The 23622-nt window shown below is 37.5% G+C and overlaps 1 long non-coding RNA gene across 2 annotated transcripts; it reads right to left on the reverse strand.

The window, feature by feature from the left end:
- Positions 1-943: 943 nt before the first annotated feature.
- LOC116216431 (uncharacterized) lies at positions 944-22916 on the reverse strand. 2 transcript variants are annotated; one of them, XR_004159153.2, is made up of 6 exons: positions 22725-22916; positions 18229-20976; positions 14577-14706; positions 13982-14063; positions 11859-11980; positions 944-5086 (listed from the first exon to the last, which is right to left on the reverse strand). It is a non-coding gene; the product is annotated as an uncharacterized LOC116216431 (long non-coding RNA). The 2 variants fall into 2 exon arrangements; XR_014882334.1 differs by having other exon boundaries at positions 945-3899.
- Between the last annotated feature and the right edge of the window lie 706 nt (positions 22917-23622).

Consider the following 23622-nt stretch of genomic DNA (forward strand, 5'->3'; position numbering starts at 1 on the left):
GAGCTTTGTTGGTAGGAAGAAGAGGAGAAAACTAAGAATAAGCATTCGGTAGGTCAACTATTGATATAAGAGTCTGAGCAAGCAGCTGCAAAATTCACTACGGTAATTTATCTGCATGGGTCAATGGCCATTGACTGACTGAAAATAAAGGTTGATCGCAGTGATAGATTTCAATGCCACTGCTATGAGCATATATTAATAAGCACAGCACGGAAGTGATTTTTGGCTCTGTGGTGGAAAGGACAGGTAATCAATACTTTTGTGTTCTTGATGAGGCTGAACTTTGTATTTGGATTATGCTAATTAAAGATTAAATTAAGTTCTGATGTTTTCATATAATTAAGAGATGGTGGAAAATAATAAAGTGGTAAATGGCTTCTATTGGCTATTTCTCTCTGAAACGAGCAAACAAAACACTGAAGCCATCAGAGAAAAGCAACATTTGTTGTTTGCAAGTATTCCCTTCTGTCTCAGATATTATTTCCACTACACGTTTGTCATAAGAGCAGGTACAGCATTTATGCTGCAAGCAGACATGGACTAGAGGTGCGCATGTTATCTTATGCAAGAACCCAGCAGATCTGGGCCACTTTTTGTTCAGATAGGTGGCCAAGCCATATAGGTCCACTCAGCCCTGCATGTTTCAGCCAGACCGAGCACTGTTTCTCAGACGTGTGAAGTTCTTCTTCAGGTGGAAGCAATTAAGAAGATTCCTGGCAGCACATGAATGCTGTGGTCCCCTTTGCTTTGCTCATATCCCCTCACTTCCAGCACAGCTGAGCAGAACCTCACCATGTGACTTGTCAGGACTGGATGCTGCTGGAGCCACTGTCCTGTCCCCACGAGTGCTCACCAAATTCATGAGGCTGACAGTGGGACTGGAAAACTGGGGCAGAGCTCAGCAGGTTAGGCATAAGCAAGCACGAACTATGGTGGATCCACCTTTGCAAATTACAAAGGTGTGAAGATAAATATGCATCTTGTCATGTGTAACCTGTTGTTCTGTGAAATTATTGAGTTTCAGTCACTCAGCACAATGACTGACACGATAGGTATTCTGCTGCATCGTTTGACTGCTCTATCTGGGCCTAAAGTGAAATGCCTACATTATTCAGGTATTTCATGAAATACCTGGCATTGTTATTACAGTCATGCTGTGAAACCAGTCACTGAGTGAAATGACTGAAATTTCCATTCGTTTGGAGTACAGATCCACTGCAGAAATCAGTCCTAATTTTCCAAAATGCTATGTAGCATTCTATGAGGATAGGGGCGAGTGTAAAAGACTACAGACCATTATAAACATGTATAGTAGAAATAGTTTTACTTCTCTTTTTCTACTTTGAAATTCAAAATAATCAGAAACTTGATGTTTTACACAATATCTACTAATTCTTTTCAACTTGATACATAAAGTTTTGACAATTCTCAAAATGCTTAGGCTTACAGATGAACAGTAACATAGTTCTTTTTCTTCTTCTTCTTCTGTTTTTTTTTTTTTTTTAATAGGTATCCTATATTTATGTCCTAAAATTACCTTTCATGAAAAATAAGCAGTTTGATTACATATAAATACCTGCAGCAAAAACTGGAGGATCCTAGGTGATCCTGGATGAACCTGTCTTTCAAAGCACATAAAAGCACACAGAAAGTGGCAGCTGCTATTAAACTTTGACATCCCTTCAAACCAGATATTTGAAATGTGGATGCACTTGGATAAGCCTGCACCTAGGCAGCAGCAATAACCAAGCAGTCAATGTGGCAATAACCATGTGCTCAAAGTGCCATCCCTTACACAGAACAAGGTCATTTTGAATTTGCATTGTGCTCTGTCTTGTTTTTTTCTTCACTTACTCTGTCACTGTGCACAGAACAATGCCTATACTATACTGCCATTTCAGAAACACTGACAGAGATGTGCCAATAATATTGGCCACAAAATAAATTGAAAGTGAATCCATTACCTATTTCTCTTTAATCCTTTTCTTTTCTGACACCTCTCTACACTGAAGTTTTAAACGTTTTTTTTCCATTTTTTCCCCTCTAAACAGAACCACGGTATCAGGCTGATTGGCTTCCTAGTGGCCATTGGTGAGTTTTAATTCAGTTGCTGAAAGAGAAAGGAATTCTCAGCAATATACTGAGGATACTCCTCTCCTTCAAAAAAGATTTAATTTTTCCTGATTTTAGTCTTCATATTATCGTGTTAAGTTGAATGCAACATTTCAATATCTCTTCTGCTTTTAATTTCTGTGTTAAATTTAGCTGTGTGTGAACTTCAAGCTCTTAATTTAACATTCAAAAATCTGCATTTTCCAAATGTTTTTCAACTCTCTTTTTCACTGAAACTAAAGGTCAAATTTTAACTGATTTAATGAACAGTTTTTTTTCATTTTTAGAGAACTCAGTAGTCTCAAAAAACAAAACAAACAAACACACACACACACACAAACAAAACACACACACAAAAAAACCATTTTCCTTGCATGAGCAGAAATATCTACTTTGAAATGAACATTTCAATCCTTGCTACTTGGTAACTGATCATTTCCCCCAAAGCACTCCCAATAGGTGAATGAGGTTTTGTGAACAGCTGCATTGCACAAGTTATAAAACGGTTCTCTCCTCTGCATTAGCCAGTGAGGTTGGATTTAAACCTGTGCTTAGAGACTTGATTTTTGTCTTTACACTTATCCTGAATTAAAAATTCAAAGTTTGTGGTAGGTGCTCTTTAATATTTGCTGTTTCTTCTCCTGTCAAGTGACTGCCTATGTTTCAGCATACGCTATAAAGCCTGAGTACAGTGTGACATTATCTATCTGTGTACTAAGTACCCTGTATTTGATCATTTCCATGCTTCCATCAAGTAAACTCGTTCACATCAAGTAAACTGATACACAACAGTTAAAGCTGTGTAAAGCAAGTGAGATTTCTCAAAACAGTTTTTCTCACCTAGTCACTGTGGAAACTCAGGAGACCATCGTTATACACTTATTGTTCTTTTATAAAAACCTTCCAACTGTTTAATACTGAGTTGTTTGTTTCAGAAGGCACAGTGGATCTCATTGGTTTTGTTCGGTAGTCTACCATGAACTCACGCTGGAAGCATGACTCAAGCCAACACCCCTAAGCACTGTTGTTTTCATAATCTCTTAATTAATTTCCACAGTAGCAAGTGGATTAAAAATTACTGAGAGTGGTTACACAGTATCTCTTGAAATTTCCTCAAGATGAAGTAGAAAGCATCAAGAGCTGTAATTTCATTTCACAGATGCTGTCTCCAACTCTATCAGTCTCAGCAGGAAAACAGTAACGCTGGCAGCACTTTTCCACAAAGTGGCTCTTCAGGAACCAGAGGAGGCTGAACAGGTTATCTTGATGGTAGAGACTTGCTCCAAGCTTAGTGGGCAAACCTCTTCACACTGCTCACAGTTTATGGATTACTTTCTTTGAATTCTTCAGATTTTCTGAGTGCATCCCAGGGGAATATCCAACATGTGGGATGAGAGCTCAGCCAGCCTGCGATGGGAGCAGATCCGCTCCTTGGGGCTGTGCAGCCAGAGGCAAATCATTTCCAAGGGTTCTTTCACTCTGATTTCTGGAGGCAAACTTATGTCCATGAAAGTTCAAGGGGTGTAATTTTTATTGTGCATCATGGTGGGCAAAGTGAGGAAATCCAGGGACTTCCTTCCCATTATCAAGCACCATCGTGTCTCTATAAAGAGGATACATGCCGTAATTCATCAGTTCACCAGACAAAAAATGAAGCTTGGCATACATGTCCAGGTAAATCGTAATTCCTTCTGGGTGCCAAGGTGTTGGGCAGAACAGCATGCTTTGGAGGTGCAACACATCCCACACATAGACAGGTGCCAGAAACATCTGTTCTTGTTAAGGTTCTGTGAGGATCAGAAATACAAGGGAATCTTGAATTGACTCATTGTCAGTTAAGAAGAGCTGATCAGAAAACAAAACATTTTAAATAGAACTGTCAGAATTAGTAATGGGAAAAAGATGACATTTAATGACTTTCTAGATTAAACAGTTGTGTTTATTTTTTTAAAGAAAAATATATAGTGTGTCACTATATCTCAGTTTCAAAAGGAATTTTTTTATTTTCCTGTCTTCTTATCTATAGATGTTTCAGTGCATTCATATTGGGGAGGAAAAAAAAAAAGTAACAGAAAAATATTTCAAAATCAGAGCAGTTTGATTGATCCAACTATTTGTATGTTAGCAGTTAAGAAACACTTTTAAGTTCTTAGCCCTTAGAGGCCTCTTCCAGAAGGAAAAATGACCCCTTAGCCATCAATATTTCACATTATTAGGCTCATGAACATTTTACAGCTGATGAAACAAGAATAAGGATATTCTCTATCTGCTCTATGTTTTGTTCAGTGTCTGGTGTCATATAGCGTTTTATATACATACATATGTATATACACACACATATATATATATCATAATAACAATTATCCTTCTCCTTTTCTCTACCTTAGTAAATAGTTTCATCTCCAGCCATGAGTTCTACTTTGCTTCCTCTCCTCCCCCCCCTCCAATTATCTCCTCCATCCACTGGGAGTTGGAGAGTGAGCAAACAACTGTGTGCTGCTCAGCCACCTGCCAGATTAAATCACAACCAACCACTTTAACAAGGAGATGCAAAAACTCATCTATACAGAAACCAATACTAACAACACTTTTTGAAACCCAGTTTTCCTCAAGAAAGTTAGCATCTGTATGCTGAATCTGCAAGTAGAAGTTGGAGTATCCAGAAAGCACAAGCAGGGATTCAACAGGCATGCCCCCTGCACACCTTCCAGTCCCATGGCTACTTCATAGGAGTTGTCAGAACTAAACTTAGCAGGTTTTCTTCCGCAGCCCGTCGGAGAAGTTTGCAAGAGTGAACCGTCTGTGCCCCCATGCGGAAGCTTGCAAGAAGCGCAGCACCCAGTCTTCGGAGCATTTCTGTTCCGAGCCTTCCCTTAAGTAAAGGCAGCGCTATGTGCTCTGCCAGCCCCTTTCTGTCTCCAGGAAATCATCCCAAATGATACACGGTCAGGGAAGACGCTTAAAATTCTTCAGTCTGATTTACCGGTGAATTAGCATTTAAAAAAAAAAAAACACAAACAAACACAGGAATAAATTTAGGTGGAGTTACAGAAATAAAATACAGATACTAAAATAAATAGATTGTTTTGCATAGACTATAATACCAATGTAGTACAGAAATGAGCATCTTGGCCCTGAGTACACTGTGAATCTTTTCAGCCACCTATGTTCTATGACTGTCATGGGCATGGGAGCTTTCCTAGACAATGTACTGGGCGTTGGCTAATATATGATACAGGAGAGAGAACTTGTCATGAGTACCTTTCCAAAATTACTTGGTTGCCATATGTTTAAGCTACCAGGAAGTTTTCTGCATCTATCACATTCACAACAACAACAACAACAACAATGACAAAAAAGGAGCTAGGTGGAAAACAAATGAGTGTAGATCAGAGATGTGTGCATATTAACATAACCGTCATTGCTTTCTCATTTTATCCTCCAGTCCACCCAAAACGTAGGTTATTTTAATGCACTAAAACAAAGCAAAGAAAATCCAAAGCTCTTCGTGGAGATTAATTATGTAAAACTTTGGGGAAAAAAAAAAATCCCCAGTTTTGTTAATAAGTGCTCCTTGTTCCTTATATTCACACACACATGCAAAGATTTCATGCGTACATATATAAATGAATATACATTTATATCAACTGTTCTTTACACACAGAAGAAAGGGAAACAATACAAGATCTTCTTAGCTTTCTGTGGGAAGAACTGTCGTTCTAATATCTGCTAATAGGAGTACTGAAGTGCATTCCCATGGAGCCAAAGGGCAAACACTGTTGACAGTATTGTCTGACAGAGGTGAAGTCCTCAGCACCCAACCTGCTCATGCAGAAGGCAAGGGAAGATGGAGACACAATGACACTGTCCTGATGTTTTCCATCAGTTTTATCCAGACTCGGGTTAAATGAGGTTCTGTGAAATTCAATTTGATTATAACTGAAATCACTGTCTCCATATGAGTCATATGTGTATTGCAAAATTTTAGATGTGCATAAATATAACTACACTGTAGCCATCACTATGTCTCACTTAATTTAGGTGACTTTTAAATAATTCTGTTAACCTTCTTCTAAGTCTGACTTCTTATGCAATAGCCCATCTTTATCTGGCTAACCTTTATGTGCTGACTGAGCTCATTCTGTGAAGCATTTGAGAATATCTCATTAGCTACAGACAGACATAAAGATCAGACTTAAAATTGGCTGTAGGAGTCAACAGCTTTAAGCACCTTGCATAGAAAATGAAGCATTTTGCAGGACTGTGATCTTGTATGTTCTCCAGTATGAACATAGGTTGTCCTCATCAGCGATCACCATGGGATGCTTCTGCAATGTAGCAATGCCAGAATTATGGGACCCTGCAGGTATATGGAGCTTTGGTGCCTGTTGCACCGAGCTGGAGGTCAGGAAGATCCAGACTTCATTTCTTGATCCACTGAAGGCTGTTAATATTCTTGCATCCCACACTTCTTACCACCTAAAAAAGTCCCTGAAATCTCTGGGCTCGCACAGAAACAAATAAACGAAGTTAAGTTTAATGTCATGCCTAGCTACGCTTATGCAATGCAATGACAAGTGAGTCACCTATGTAGCATGAGAGCCATCAGTCACTGCTATCATCCTTTCTGACTGCAGTGAAGGCCAAAGAGGTCCTTCGTCTCCCTGCATGCAGAAGTTGGCTACTGCAGCTCCACATAATGTGCAGCAATGGGACAGGGAAGGACCTAATTAATGGCTTAGTCATGCCCTCAATGAGCTGGGAGTCTGACAGAAGAAACAGCTGCTAAATGACGAGAGTAAAATAATATCTGCACATGCAGCAATAGACTAGGGAGTTCATAGAGCTGTCCCTTTTCTTTTCAAGATAATTCTAGCAAGGATTAAATAAAGTAGAAGACATTTACAGCTATGGAAGCTAATTACACTGCTTTTTATTATTATTTAAACAACACATCTACTAAAACAGACTCATTGAAAGTTAAACAAACTCACTAACAGCTTCATTTTGTTTGGTAATACAAGGCCTTTCTGGAGACATATGAGAAACACCAGAGAAAAGTTCTCTATCTCCATTAATGTTTTATGTCACAGTTATAATTTTATTCCAGAACTGCCTTGTTTCAGCCTCTGAGAGTAGTACTGTAACATCTTAGAGACTGCTATGTAGAGTAATTTAATTACTATCAGATGGTTAGATCAACAGTGCTAAAGCATAGAGTCGTTACTGATGAACAAGCCAGCAAAATTAAACCACTCACTGGAAATTGTTCCTTAACTACTTTACAACAGCAGAGAAAATTGTATTCCTATATTAAAACTTCAAGTCATGCTTACTATCTTTCTTTAAAAAAATAAAGTAATCATTAGAAACAATAGGTGGGATTTTCAGAATTGCTTCAGCAACTACAATTCCTACGCTCCATTTCCAGAAAGATCCCTAAATGCCAGGAAGCCTGTAATTAATAGTCAGGTACACGTTTACTCCAGAAACATTAGAAGGTACTTACAAGAATCTCAGCAGAGAAAAGATGTAATAAACTTCTAATTAGTTTTCCAGAAATTCTGAAACAGGGAAAAGTTCTTCTGAAAAAGCAATTCTGAAAGCCAAGATATACAAACGTAGTTTCTAATAAAGTCCCAGGGATTTCCTGTTTGTCAGCTATAAGAGCATAAGCTTGAGGCAGGTGAAACCTAGAGAGCTCAATGGTTACAAGGGAACAATTGCCATAAGACAATTGAATGAAAGGACATAGAGCTGACTGATCTTTCTAATCTTATTTTCTATGTTTCTGAGGAAGAAAACACAAAGTTTCCATAATTGCAAGCTCTCTCCCTGCAACTCAGCAGAAACTGCTGTGAAAGACAAGAGATGAGAGCCTGCATGTGATCAAGGACTGAGGAATGACTGCCTGTTGGCCACTCCAGTAAAAGAAAGAGTTTATTGCTTAGTTAAAATTGCTTCTAGTCAGCTTTACATCATGACAATGTCATTTTGGGAACCAGGATGACTTACGTTTGACAGCCAAAATACCCTACTTCCCCACACCTGCTTGTAGCCTGCTATCTTCACATCCCTTGGCACTGCCCACAAGAACAAGCAGGAATTCTCTTGGCAGTTAATTGCTAGAAAACTTGTCCCTTGATAATGTAAGCATACATTTCCTGAATCATTAATAATGCAAGACACTTCCACATAAAGAGTATCAAAGTTGATGTTTTAAAACTCATTTCTTTTCCGAATGTGCTGAGAATTAGGCTTCAAAGATATCCCAAATCAAAAGTATCTAAAACTGTCATTTACTTTTGAAGTCTGAGCTTCAATCTAGTTTTATGACTGCTTTCAGTGACTGAAAACAAATGTTTCTATTCATCTGAGGTATAGCATGCATTCTGTATTCTGCTCAAATTACTTTTTTCTTTTTTTTTCAACTTGAAATGAGTATTAAATTACATGTTCCCATTTTTATTGTTAGACTAATTTAACTAAGCAGAAAATCATAGCTTAAACTTTAGATATTACTGACAATACAGGGTTTTGGAAAAAAAAATAATTAGATCCAATGCACTGAATTACTGAATTACAGGAGAGCTGAGTTAGTGATCCTCTAAGAAGCATTGCAACAATTCACATAAATGGACCAAAAGAAGAATAATTATGTTAAGACTCTCAATGAGTAGACAAAATCTTTCACTGGTTTTTAAACAGCATGTATCACTCTTTTGAACAGGACATTTCTTAGTCCTACCCCGCTGAAATTAATGAGCCTACTTAGAGTCAGAGATTAAGTGGGATCCACTTATTGTTTTCCAATTGGTATTTGGGAACAAATGAAATCTACTTGGATGCTAAGTCAAGGAATAAAGTAGCAGTTTGCCAGCTTTTCACATCTTAGTAATGTACAGTAATAAAATCTGCTATGGTGATGACAGCACACATTGGGTAGTTTTTTGAATAGTAAATTTTGTCTTGCATATTCTGGAGTGCCAAACAATGATAACTAATGCTGCTCAGAATAACCTCAGAGTATGGGGAGGGCTTAAAAACATTAAACAGCTTTTCAAGGACAGAATACAAATGCGCATGGTAAAATAAACACTCTTTAATATGGCAGTCTCCCTCTAGACCATGATGGTGCCTAAAAGGAGATGGACTTTTCAAAGCAGTGAGATAAGAGGATCTTTCTCCACTCAGAAGCGTTATTGGGCAGTTGGGGTCTGCCTCCACTGAGAACACAGAAAGTGGCACTAGGGTTCAACTGATGCACAAACACTTGTGTTGGCCAGGAGTATCAGATGGAGAAGTTGGGAAGGAAAAGACAGAAACAGGAGGCAAAGAGGGAAGGAAATAGTGATGCAGAGGGGCAGATGCTACTACTGAAGAGGAAATACTGAAAGAGAAAGAAAGCTGATAGCATCCTGACAGAGATGAAGCTGGGTCAAGATATGAGAAACATTAAAAGACTGTACAATTCTCTCTATACACAGTATTAAAAGTTGCCATGAGGCTATAAAGCTTCTCTTCTTTTCGTTTTACTCTTCACTACTGCAGTTTGAATAACCTAAGAATGACAGATGAAAGGGTACTAAAAGACTTTGCTTAGTACTATTACCCTTTGCTACACTTTTCACAAATCATTACACGTTTTTAAGAGAGTCAGCAGTTTTAAAATAACTTCAGTGATCTTTCATTACCATTGCTAACCCACATCACACAAACGAAAATTTTCTTTGCTTCCTGAATATACAAATTAATGAGCAAACTGTCCTGTAGAAATTGAAGTGACCCCTAAAGAACCCTTTGCCTCTCTTTGTGAAGAGATGCCATAATATTTTTCCAGTTCTTGAGTGATCTGTCTCCTTGAGCTTTCAGGCATCTCTTATTAAAGAATCTAACTTAAATTAGCTTTGTTTTGCACTTTTATTTCAGTAAATTGAATTTGTTCTCTTGCTGTTATGTTAAAGCGCAAATAAATAGATAAGTAAAAAGAAGGTAGGGGTAGCACCAGAAGTCGCCAATCTCAAGAAGCTAAAAGAAAAATAGCACCTTCTGGGTGAGACCCACATCGTGCTGGTATCATGTCTCAAGGGATGCAGTCAAAACTGCATTAATGAAATAAATTAAAGTGAGCCTAGAAAACCAATTTGAAGAAAAGTTACAACAGTGCTCAGGGGATGGGGTAGGTTATTACAGGTTGTAATTGTTACCATCATGTTAACATTCAGTTTTATTGATTGTTTACAGAACATTTTGTAATTAAAACATTGTCTGCACTCTATAGGATCATACACATACCACTGCTTAAGAGAATGGAAACAAGTTTGAAAGAGAAATAATAGTATTTTTTAATAACTTTAATATTAGGAGATTCAAAGCAGCAATCCAATAGTCACATCTCTGTACAGTAGAAGGCACTGTACTGCAATACTTATCTATCAGATTTCATGAAAAATAACAATTTGCATCTCTTTGGAGAGGCAACACTGGAAAAACACAGAATGCTCTATAGTATTCTTCTCTAATGAGCATAAAACAGTGAAATATACAAGCTTGAGGAGAAATATTCAGTTATAAATTGCAAGATAAATTTATTTTTTCCTCTTGTCTTCACTGAGTTGCCCCCAGGTGGCCCACATCTGTCTTGAAAAGAAATATAGAAAATGGGACTTGCAACCACCTTTGGCCTTTCTAATGCTACATAAAGATAATGGTAATATCCATAATCGGAGTGGAATAAGTCCCATCTCCCTTAGGAGCTTTAAAATAGCATGCTTTTGCTCATCTCCGTAATAGACAAAGCAGAGACCTACTGGAAAATGAACAACAAATTGAATAACTGTGGAGGGATGTCTGAAGACTTTTCATGCAGGAAAACAGATATACAACAAGCTACAGAACTCAGTCAGTACTGCAGACATAAAATGCAAATGAGATCATATGAATATATCACAAAACACAGCAGAAATACTAAAACTACTAAGGAGATGCAACAACATTTCTCACAAAGATGTGATGCAGTGTAGCAGGAAGCAACCACGAGCACTAAAACAATCAGACTGCCAAGCAGAGCTTCAAAGCTTCCTCTTGACCATAAAAAAGAAAGCTGCAAGTCAAGACCTCTCGGGCTATGACTTTGTTCTACCTACTTTGCTGACAGGAGAGGGAATGCTCTGTTCCAGTTACTGGACCCAAATAAAACAAGAATCTAAATCTCTGTCCCAAGGAGAATCATAGAATGACTTAGTTTGGAAGGGACCTTAAAAGTCCACTCAGTTCCAACCTCCTGCCCTGTGCAGGGCTGCCTCCCACCAGCTCAGGCTGCCCAGTGCCCCACCCAACCTGGACTTGATGAGACATCCACAGCTTCTCTGGGCATCCTGTGCCGGTGCCTCACCACTTTCTGAGTGAAAAATTTCTTCCTAACATCTAACCTGAATTTCCCCTCTTTAAGTTTAAAACCATTCCCATTTATCCTATCACTTTCAGACTGTGTAAAAAGTCTGTTCCCCTCCTGTTTATAAGCTCCCTTCAGGTACTGAAAGGTCACAATGAGGTCACCCCAGAGACTTCCTTTCTCTATACTGAACAAGCTTGTTGAGAGGTGCTCCAGCCCTCTGGTCATATTTGTGGCCCCTCCTCTGGACCCATTCCAACAGCTCTGCATCCTTCCTATGCTGGGGGCCACAGGCTTGGACACAGTACACCAGATGGGACCTCAAGAGGGTAGAGGAAGGGGAGACAATTACCTCCTTCTCCTTGCTGGTCACCCCTCTTCTGATGCAATCCAGGATATTGTCGGCCTTCTGGGCTGCAGGAACACACTACTGGGTAGGCTTTAAACTTCTTTTGAATTGATAGAAGTTCTCTTCTAAAATGGGAAAATTCAGTAGAGGAGGCAACATGCAACAAGTTTTGGGCTTTGCAAAGTAGTATAGAATTTCACACATAAACAAATGCTCTGAAAATCTCAGTGCTTCTTCCAGCATATACCAATGGCAACTTCTAATCTTAAAATGAGTGATGCAGCTAACATCAGCTAAGATAGGAATCTTCTATATTTAGATGCTTCAATATCAAGAGATTAATTACTGGACATCTTGCCAAACATCTCAGTTTCTTCAAGGAAGAAGTAATAATCTGTTTTTCTCATTGCTGGTTTAGAGAAAACCACTCTGAAAAAATCAGTTTTATGATCTTGGGGCCAGTAGCTAGCTGTTGCCAACCGTTCTTCTATTATCTGTGGTTTGATCATGGGAGCAGTCTTAATAAAGAATCATAATAAGTATGTTTAATGCCTTTTCCCCCAAAAACAACAATAACAACAAAAAAACAACAAAAGTTTCCTTCTCCCTCTGTTCTGTATCTAGCTTTACAATACAATCTAGCATAGATTTCAACCCAGATCAGAATATTTCATAGGAAAGTGTCCAATTGAAGAAAAGATTTGTTGGGAGAAGATCGGTGCATTACTTTGACTGTAGTTACCAATGTCATGTGGTTTTTACTGAAGCCAGAAAGACTTCTGTTTGAAGGAAGTGGGAGAAAAGGGTGGAATAATCATGACACAGGAAGACAACAAGCCCCTGGATTTGAAATCATTTGATAAAGGATTAATGCAAGTGCTTCATTCTGAGGATTATCTGATAAATATTTGATGTGACTAATGTTTTCAGTAGTAATATTTCAATATTACAGTCCTATGACGAGTCAGATTAAGGTTTCTTATTCGTTCCAAATCCCAATAAGAAGTTTTCATATTGGCTAAATGAATGAGGCACCACAGAAATAGGGATGCTATCCCACCTGCTGCAGTAAGAGATCACTTTCTCCAGTACCACCTCTACTTCCCTGCCAAGTCTTACAGACAGACTCCTCCTGATCCCATCAATGTAGAAGCAATAAAAATCCCTCCATTCCTTCCTGACTCTACCAAAGCACCATAGATCGCCTTCATCCTGCATTTGCAAACCACTGCAGGAGGATATAGCTCATTCAGGCATCATTGTGACTGTTCTGGGAGTGATGGAGTGCCACAGTCTCAGCATGGTAATGCCTAGGTGCCTTGGGCAGCAACGCAGAACAACTTACAGAAGACTAGTTGTATCAACACGTCACAATTTTGTTAAATGTTGATATAACACATACTCAGATTTGTGCTACATCTGTGGTATTAAAGCAAATCTCTCCACTGTCATAAAAACTTTAAAGGCTGTTTCATCATTTTATTTAGAATATAAGTGTAGGAGTTTTTTATTTAAATTGTTTTGGATTTGCCTATCCTGCTTCTGACACTGTTGCTCTTCATATTTAACTCAAATGTTTACATTTGAAGACTGGTTACATTCATGCAAAAAGAGGTCATTCTCTTTAGAATTACCACTAACTTCCTTAGCATCCTCCAGATTGACAGAATAACGTTAGAAACATTACCTGATAAAGTAATTTATTCCATTCTTGTCCATTTGGCCTTCCTTTTCAATCTGCTGTGATGTACCAGAGGCACACATTAGCTTAGCTCAGGCTTCAAAAAGTAAAGCAGTTTCTTTCCATGCTTAGGAAAGCCCAAATCATATAAAAAAAACTTCTGCTCTTCAGTCTGAACTCAGAGACTTGATCATATGTTGAGTAGTATCTACATGATTCACACTCTGATTAACATGCATTTTCCAGGAATTCTATTCTGTATCTAGAAAACTTACGTACTGACCAAACATAATAATTACAACAGATCAGTACTACCTGTTACCATCATTGTGCTTGTTTTCTACAGATTTTTTCTTCTATTAGAACTTCATCCTGGAAAATACTGAGTACAGTAATCCTTACATAGAAGAATATTAAAGCAGATGTTTAGCTGTTCTGTTGTTACCTGCCATGAGGCTGTAGGCCCAAGAGCACAATGCCACACAGAAAGCAGTCTGAAACTTCATCATTTATTCAATGCCAGCATTCTAAAAACAAATCATTCAGAACACCAATGAAAACAAGACCATATTTTTAAGTTTGCTTGTCAATTCAGTCCTTTCCAAATAAGTAAACACTAACAAATTATTTGGTTTTATAATTCTTTGACAGATAACTACAAGAGGTTCTAATTCCAGCCTTATCAGATTAATTCCTAAGCTGCACTCAATGAACTCTCTTCTCCCACTAAAAGCAATTAATATTCTAGTCTGGTTTGCTAGCCATAGTTGCAATTCTAAGGATGTTAGCTGAAAAAAAGGAAGGGTTAACAATATTTTGTTTCTTCAGGAAATACATGCTAGCAGCAGGAGTCTTCTCGCTGGTACAATATGGCTGATGTTAACTGGAAAATTCCTGCTTCAATTAAACAAGAAATAAGAAAGTAATACAGTTAGTTATACAAGTTGTACTCCCGACAAAGATTACTGAGTATGTGAGAAGTAAGAAGATGATATGTAGAGTGCAGAGATTAGAATGATATTCAATTAATTCATATTTACCTTTTATTAAATACAAGGTCCAAGTTCTCCTGAATCCCAGTAAAGGTACAAAGCAAGTTCAATGAATCTGTTGATAAGACTCTCAAAGCCCACTGTTCTCTCTTGAATATCATCACATTTAGAAGAGTGGCTAGAGCAGTAAAAAACATTCACTGTATGTTACACAGAGATAAACATGTTGATAGTAAATTATAGGTTACACTGGTCTGAGTTGTGCAGAATATGCCAGCCTAGAATATGCCAGCCATAGCTGTTCTGAAATAATATCATTTCTTCAATAATCATTGCTTCTGTAATTGAAACAGCACAAAAATTATAAGGAATCTAGCTACCCTAGATTGCCAGTGATGTATATCCACTTTGTTTTTGCCTTTAAATAGATAATATAATTTCCCATTTAGTGATTAATACAAGTCTACTTCATTTGCTAATACAGTACTGTTAGATTTTAGGGTTTTAGAAGTTGGCCTTATTCCTTGCTTGAAGAATTTCTTGTTTCTTCTACATATCCAACTTGTTTTCATGAAATATAAATCAAAAAATGGGAAATTTCAAAGTAGCTTGATCTTACTATGTATCACAATACAACATGATTGCTTGTCTCTTCAGTGTAGAAAAAGGAAGATTAGATCAGAACTACATTTTTTAAAAAATGTACTTTGTCACAACAGTTGTCATTGTGATTAAGTACAAAAAAGCAAGCGTGCACATTTTACATCTTACATTTACTATGTCAGCCTCTTTGTAAGTGTACACTGCTTAATATCTGACATGTATTTATCTAATTTGAAAAGAGTGGCTACTGCATTCTAAATAAAATATAAATTCCATACAGAGACAGAATGATTTGGAAAAGGAAAACCAGCAATACCTTCTCAGGGAAAGGGACACATTTTAAACTTTAGAAGCTGGAAATGTTTGGAAAACAAGGCTATACAACTAGAAATGTGTACTATTGCTGACATAAAGCTGAGAAAAATAGAAGCTGAGAGAACTCAGCATCACTCACATGAACTTATAAAGGTGCTACAAAGCAATGGCAATACAGGTTTTAAAGAGGATTAACCAACAAAGTTCACATGCCTGTCACAGACAGCGTATTAATCAGCACTAAGTCAATTAAAGTGAAGGACACTATTCTAATGCAAAAGTCACAGCAAGATAATACAGCAGTTGTTGGGCATCACCTTCATTCGCAGATCTGGGATAGCAGTATTTTTCAGCTTCACTACTATCTGCAGTTCCTCCTTTTCCCCCTCACCATAGAATGATAGAGTCATTAAGGTTGGAAAAGATCTCTTGATCATTTAATACAGCCACCCACCTTCACCAATATTTCTTACTCAACCTTGTTACTCAGTGCCAAACCTATACATTTCTTGAACACCTCCAACGGACAGTGAGTCCATGTCCCTGTGCAGCCTGTTCCAATGCCCCATCACTTTTTTGGAGAAGAAAATTTTCCTACTATCCAACCTGAACCTCCCTTGGTGCAACTTCAGGCCATTCTTTCTCATCCTATAGCTGGATGAGGAGGAGGTCTCACCCAGGAGGGGAGACTAACCCCTATATCACCACAACCTCCTTTTAGACAGTTGTAGAGAACTTGAAAGTCTCCCTTGAGCCTCCTCTTCTCCAGATTGATCAATCCCAATTCCCTCTGCTGTTCCTCATAAGACTTGTGCTCCAAATCCTCCATCAGTTTTGTTACCCTTCTCTGAAAACCTCTCAGGGCATTACTGCCCTCTGTTTAGCGCAGGGCCCCAAACTGAACACAGTACTTGAGCTGTGGCCTCACTAGAGCTCAAGATCATACGGAATCATCTCCCTGGTCCTGCTGTTCACTATTTTGGATATAAAAATGTATATAATGAGGCATTTGGATGACGTATTGGTATTTATAGCCAACATATACATATGTATGTTCTTTCTGGAACAAATAGCCTGTGCACATCTTCTTACAAGACCATAGAAGACCCTAGTAAAACAATGTGTACTTTATATATAATTATATATATAATTTTGTAATCATATATGTGCAAATAACTAGGAATAGTCATTTTCTTTCTTTCTCTCTTTCCAACTGGAGCTTTAAAGAAAAAAAAATAAGACTAAAATCTCTTCTTGTTCAAAGCCACACCTCCATCAACTGAAGAGAAACAAAACTTAATGAAACAATGAGAGAATCTCTCTGGCTTAAAACGACAAAAATTAAGAAACAAGCATGAATAAAAATAATGTGATGTTAGAAATGATCACTTTCTCATATCAGTTTTTCAGACATTTAATTTTAGCTTTAAAGTATCAGCTTTCCTATTGCTCCTATGGCTAAAAACAACAGTACCTACCTTAATAAATCTAACCACTAAATAAACAAACCAGTTTATGTCTCTTAACAGCTTCTCATAGATATGTTGAGTGCCTTATGCATATTAATGTTGAAAATAAATATTTAAAGTTCAAAATCCCAACTGATAATTGATCAAAACAATGGTAGTCATGTACCCTGTGTAGGCTTCAAGCATCTGCATGAGAAATTTGCTGCATTTTGAAAGCTACTCCATTTTGAGTACTGCAAGAATTATTTGCATAAGAAAATACTTAAAAGTAACTAACATGCTCTAAATTTACACCTTTCTGCTGTGTGTTGACCTCACCCTTAAAAATACCCTCAGACAAACTCAACTTTAAAATTGTACTAAGGTACCTAGCAGCTCAAGGGATTATTTAATTTTTACTAGTGTATATTGTGCCTGTCAGACTTTAACATAGTAAGCAAGCTTCACTATCAAAAGAGCAGCAGCTTTTGTATTTATTTCAGTAAGGAGGTAAGAGGAGTAAATAGTCTGCTGTTTTGAATCACACAAAGAGAAAACAGCAATTAAAAACCCTTGGATGTGATAGATCCCTTTTAAATCTTCTCGTGCAGTTTACTTCCAAATATTTGCAACAGCTTAGAAAAAAAAAGCTTCAATTTGTTGGAAGAAGCCAAAAATCAAATACTGTACCACATAAACTCAGTAATAATTCTGTTTTTCAATTTTAAATCTCTAAGTGTAAATACAAGACTGGCTTGTATTACTTTGCAGAACTAATTTCTCCTTTTGGGGAAATTTTCTGAAATTTGGAACCAGGCTCAAAGGCATCACCTTTTTAGGTATTTCCTAATAAAATAATACTTCTTGTGTGCCTAAGAATCCATAAAAGACATACATCTATTTTATGCGCTTTTTGAGTATTTTGTGTTTTTGAAATTGATCTCAAGGAGGTTCCCAGGAGCATGTCTCTCTCTACTCATTTGACAAGAGCTGAAGAGGAAAGCTCCTCAACTCTATGATGGTTCTGGTACAGGAAAGAACACTGGAGGTACTTAAGCTTTACAGCAGAAGATGAAGCCAACTATACAAACTAGTAGAAATCTCGAAAGAATACTGAAGAACTGATTTTGCTCTGACTTCATGCTAGGCTGAGCACTAAACTTTGCTTCTCACACATTAGCAATGCCAGAAAGGGACTGAAGGCTCCATCTACTGTGGTGCCAACAGTAGAACTGACCACATTTGCTGTAACCACGAAATTGGTACAAGATTATACACGAGTGCAAAAGATCTTCAAAGCATTCTGCTTTCCATGCATCTATAGCAGAACTTACCTCTATAATTATTAAGTAATTTTTTCTGTATTATTCCAACTCTTCCATCTCTGCTATTCCAATTTCACTTCAGAGTGGACTGGAAAAAAAGTGCTGTCTTTCAAAACAGAATCAAAACAAAAATACATGGCAATTTATCTCCAAAGTAGCATCCATAGGACACAACTCAAGTATTATCCACCAGAAAACTTCCATTATTATTATTATTTTGTTGTTATTTTTACAGAAGCTATTAAAAAAAAAACAAACATAAGTCATTAAGTATTTTTGCAAATGTAGATCCTATTCCTGCTGTGGTGGTAATGTAACCGAAAAGCTTATTCTGAGCTTTCTTGGCTCTTCCACAAACACATACAAAGGTGCTTCAGTAATGGAAAAAACTATTGAATAATAACAACAGAAGTCTTCTTTTCAGATCTACCTGAAATGAAATATTTAAGCATCAAGTAACATAATAATTTTAAGCCATTTTTTTAAATAGTTCAGCTGTAAGCCAGAGTCAAAATAGTTTAAAAAAAAAAAAAAAAAAAAAAAAAAAAAGCACTAAACTATTAAAGTGAAGCATTTCATATTTTCTTCTATTTGGAGAAAAATGGCTAAAACTTAGGCCAGAATTTGACATGAATTAGCAGATAGTACGCAGTGCCTTCAAAAATAGATATTCAGCTATTTTATTATTTCCTGGGGGAATGTATATATACGTACATATATCCTGCCTTGTCTTTTAGAATTATTATCAATGACAATTTGATGTGAGTTAACACTGCCAGATCTCAGATAGTACTGCCAGAGTCAACTCAACATTAACATTAAAAATAAGTGAAAGCAACAACCTGTCTTTTGATTTTCAATATTCCTGTCTCAAAATCAGATGGAATAATTTTTGCTTTCTATCAAATGTTGATATGAAAGATAAAGAACAGGGAATAGAACTGTGATTTATTCTTCTGATTACTCTTTAAATATACCAAAGATCAAGTATCAGATTCTACCTCTAGGTACCTACTTCTAAGCCTTCCAAACAGTACAGCAAATGAAAATGATAGTGTATGCTTGGACAGATGTTCAGATGACAGATTCCAGCCACAGCCATCCAAGAGGCCATTTCTCACCATCTGCTCCAGGGTACCCAGATCCCATTGCTTGGGCTGAGGTGGCTGGGGAAGCAGAGACAAGACTTTCACTGCCATCTGCACAGCATGGAGGAGGCCTGTGATATGATCAACGGCCTCTGATCCCATCTCAAATTCTTGGGCTTCTTCCATCTCTCAAAATCAATGTGTTGCAGGTAGGAGAAGTTGGAAAATTATCAGAGCCTTGGAAAGGCTGGAGCAAGAAAAGAGAAATCTCTTTTCTCATATGTTTTCTTCTTCTCATCTCCTGAAATCGCTGAGCAGTCTATTACTCTTTTCACGGAAGAAGATGGGAAGAACACCAAAACCTTTTAATCCAAAATATTTTCTTTCACCTTGACTCACATGAAAGATCATAGTCTCCTACAGCAAACAATGTGACTGGGGAATCTGTTCTAGAAGTGTTCAAAGCCTTTTCCCCCATTTTTCCCCAGGTGAAACAGTCACTTTATTATTTATTTAATCTTAACTGGATATTGTAAGACCCACGTAAAACCTATTTTTTTTGGATAGCGATCTTGATTCAAGACAGCCAAAGTTCATTTTATAAAGGGAGATTCCCACTACGAAACTGTGAACCAAAGACATACTACATTAGAGATTGTTAAGTGCAACAAAGCATTCCTGATAGGCATAGTGACCTTCAGAAGCTATCCAACTTTCGTAGTACATTCAGTTGAGTCACACTGTACTATGCCATATAGGAAGCTAACAGGTTTTCCTCAGATAGATTCATATTGAGTTTTGATAAAAAAGCCCTGCGCATGTATGTGCATATATATACATACACAATTAATGATGATTAGCTAAAAGTATGGTACACAGCAATTTACTAACCAATTTCTCTCAGTAATTCAGAAGGCAGCAGCAATTTTGTAACGTTACCTGTAATTTATTATGATATAACTGAGCAAGACTATCATATAGCCACTGAATATCATTAAACGTTAATTTGTATCAGCAATACAACATCTGCATCATGGCTTCCTACTGTATGTTTGACTGAGCTTTGGTTAGTCCCAAAGCCTTAGATGACAGCACTGAGGTGTAGAACTGGTTATCATTTCTCACATCAAACATCTGGGAGTCTGTGTAAGACAAACAAATTTATCTGAATTATTCTCCATTGCTTTTATTTGCTTATTAATATCCTTGACCATAAAGAGGAAAAGGTTCTCATGTTTGAGGACACATTGTCACCTTTTACACATGCAGAGGGCATTGCTATATTGCACAAATCCCTCCATGCCTTAGCCATCAATGAAGGCCAGGCCCTGGCAGCTCAAGTGGGAGCAGCTTGCTTTTGTGCTAACCCGCTTTCATCCTTGACACAGATGAGCTGTGCTTTCCAAACTTCTTCATCACGAAGATCTGAGTGCTTCTCTTGCCAAACATGCTGAGAAGAGGTGTTTGTTTTTTTTTTTTTAAGAACAAAGATAAAAAAATAAAAATAAAAAGATTAAGTGATATCACAGGGTGGTATCAGAACAGTCCTAGCTGTTTCTTGCTATTTGCATGGAAAAAAAAAATTGAAGACAACATTCTCACTCAATTCTGCCATGAATTCTTTTGGTTGAAAACAATTTTAGTTTTGAAGGACCTTTAGATCTTTGAGCTGGAACAGAAAATAAAATACATTATTAGCTGTTCTGTTTTATTGAAATGAAATATTTAATTCAAACAAAAGGCTACTCGATGACATTCTCATTTGTAAAGAAAGGAGACATACTTGGTTTTGTCTGAAGGATAACTGTTCTGCTTAACTGCTCCTTCAAAATGTCAGTTACACTGACGTGGGAAAAAAACAGCAATAAACCAGAACTCTGTGCTCTCCTTGAGCCCAGCTTGCTCATTGAAAGGGACAGTGGAATAGTATTACTCCTTCAGTTCCTTACAGTAGTAAGCGGAAAGATGCTCAATTCAGGGGTCTGCCCTTGGAAACACTGGTTTCTAGATTAAGTGTTTACACAGACCATTCTCTCCCATACACTATATGATACAATCTAAGCATCATGTAAAGGATAAGGTACTTAATGTCCACATCTACCTCCTGCAAACATCACAGTCCTAGTGACTGAGAAGCATACAGCACTGCTGGCTCAAATGTAGGATAGAAGTTCCTTCATCATTAAGAATATTTTTCCCTTGCAATAGTATTTGGTGTTTTTTGGAAATCACAGGCTGTACTCTAGCACAGGAATCATGGCACTCTTCACTGACACTGCATCGCAGACAGGCCAATTCTGAATTCTTACTGTGGTGAAATACGTGCTCAGAAACAAACAGCACAACTCATGGCAGCTCAGCAATGCCTGTATTTTTGACCTCAGGGAAAGACTTGCACTGAGCCAGTAAGACACTGGAGAGATTTGATATGATCCTTATCCTGGTTGCAGCTGGGACAGAATTGATTTTCTTCAGTGTCTGGTATAATGCTATGTTTTGTCTTTGGGAGAGAAACAATACTGATAACAAACTGATGTTTAAGTTGTTGCTGAGCAGTGCTGCACAGAGGCATTTCAGCTTCCCATACTGCACGGTACCAAGCTGCTGCCAGGTTAAACCACAACAATCCTACCTAATGGCATGGAAGTGATACAAAGTTTTAAGTTTCTGTAGTTTATTTCTTTCCAGAATCTGAGTATCATGTCCCCAGTCTCAGGCCAAATCGAGGACATTATACTCAGATCTCTAGCCATACATGAATTCTTTGAGAGGTCTCACACTGCCTGCTGGCTGCTTGTATGACCTACCAGCTGACCTCATAGCAGAGCATTTCCTCTTTGCTGTTAAGCCCATTCTCTACCTTCTCTGTTTTGATAATACTAGAAAACATAGGGAAAAAAAAGAATTGGAAAAACTGTGGAGGAGGACTACTCTGCATCCTCCTCCTCCACAAACTGCATCATGCCTTCAATTTACGTCTTTTTCACAGTTTACTAGCTTGGGTTTTGTTTGTTTGTTTTACAGCGATTGCTTCCCTGATAATTATTCTGGAGAAACATTTAATTCTAGTACCCCCAAACCTGGAAATGTTTCTGATAAACATATTATATATAGGGTGATATAATCATTTTACCATATTTTCTGGTATGCCTCAGTTGTCACAATTTAGGTATTAAAATAAGTCACATTTTTGAAAATGTATAACCTGAATTATCTGACATCAACACAGTTCCATTGCTGTTTGCATTGGGATTAAGATTAAAGTTCAAGTTACTGCTTATTTATCTTGATACAAGCTCTTTTGCTCTCTCCAAAGACACATCCTCCTCAAGAACCTGGTTCAAGTTAAAAGAGTCTGGAAAGGGCTGGAAGACTACATAGGTCGATAAAACAGGATAATTACTTTGCTCTACTTACCAGGAAAAAATATGCATCTGCTTCAAATCCCCTCCATCCAACATTTTCATTCATTTTCTCCAAAATAATCCATTCCATGTTAGGGAGCAGAGGAGCTATTTCATATGTAAATATAAACATACAAACATTTTGAGAAAGGAACAGCTTATGTTAAAAATATTCCCTCATGCAGGAGAAAATTAAATGGAGATTTTAAAGACCATGGAACACTAGCATTTGCCTTTCAGTAGCAAGGCAAACATGCTGCATTTCTAACAGCTAAAAATATGAAGTGTTTACTGTCCTGTCAGTGATGTATGTATTGCTTCCAAAAATTGTAGTTCACGTTCTGATTTTTGTTACTAGATTTACTTGATCTGTGCACAAGTGAACTCTAAACTACAGCACCACAAACATCCCACAGTTTCATCATACCTGAAGTTATATGTGCTGTAAGTTAACACTGGACTATGTAGCACAGTCTTTGTTCTACACCGCTACATTCAAGACGTTCTGAATGGATTACTGTGATACTTGATAGATATTATATTCCTAAAGCATCAGTTGGTGATTTAAGGAAAAAACTGCAATCCTGACAAATTACGTGAAGCTAGAGCATTTAACAGCTACCTGATGCCTTTTACAGAGAGAATTATGAATTCTGTAACCAGAACTGATTTTGGGACAGGCAAGACCAATAGAGCCCATTTCAGACGTGGGCAGTGCTGCACAGTAGAAGCCCACTTCGCCATAGAATTCTAAATGAACTGGCTCAACTATATCACATAGGTACACAACTGAGAAAGGCTCATAGGCAGTTTTATGTCTCTTTTAAAGGAATGAACAATACAACACACTGAATTAAATTTATAGGACTGTTGTATTATGGTCTTTGGTTTAACCAGGAAAAAAAAAAAAA

Source organism: Meleagris gallopavo, chromosome 3 (assembly GCF_905368555.1).
Source record: "Meleagris gallopavo chromosome 3, MGAL_WU_HG_1.1, whole genome shotgun sequence".
Taxonomy (NCBI): Eukaryota; Metazoa; Chordata; class Aves; order Galliformes; family Phasianidae; genus Meleagris; species Meleagris gallopavo.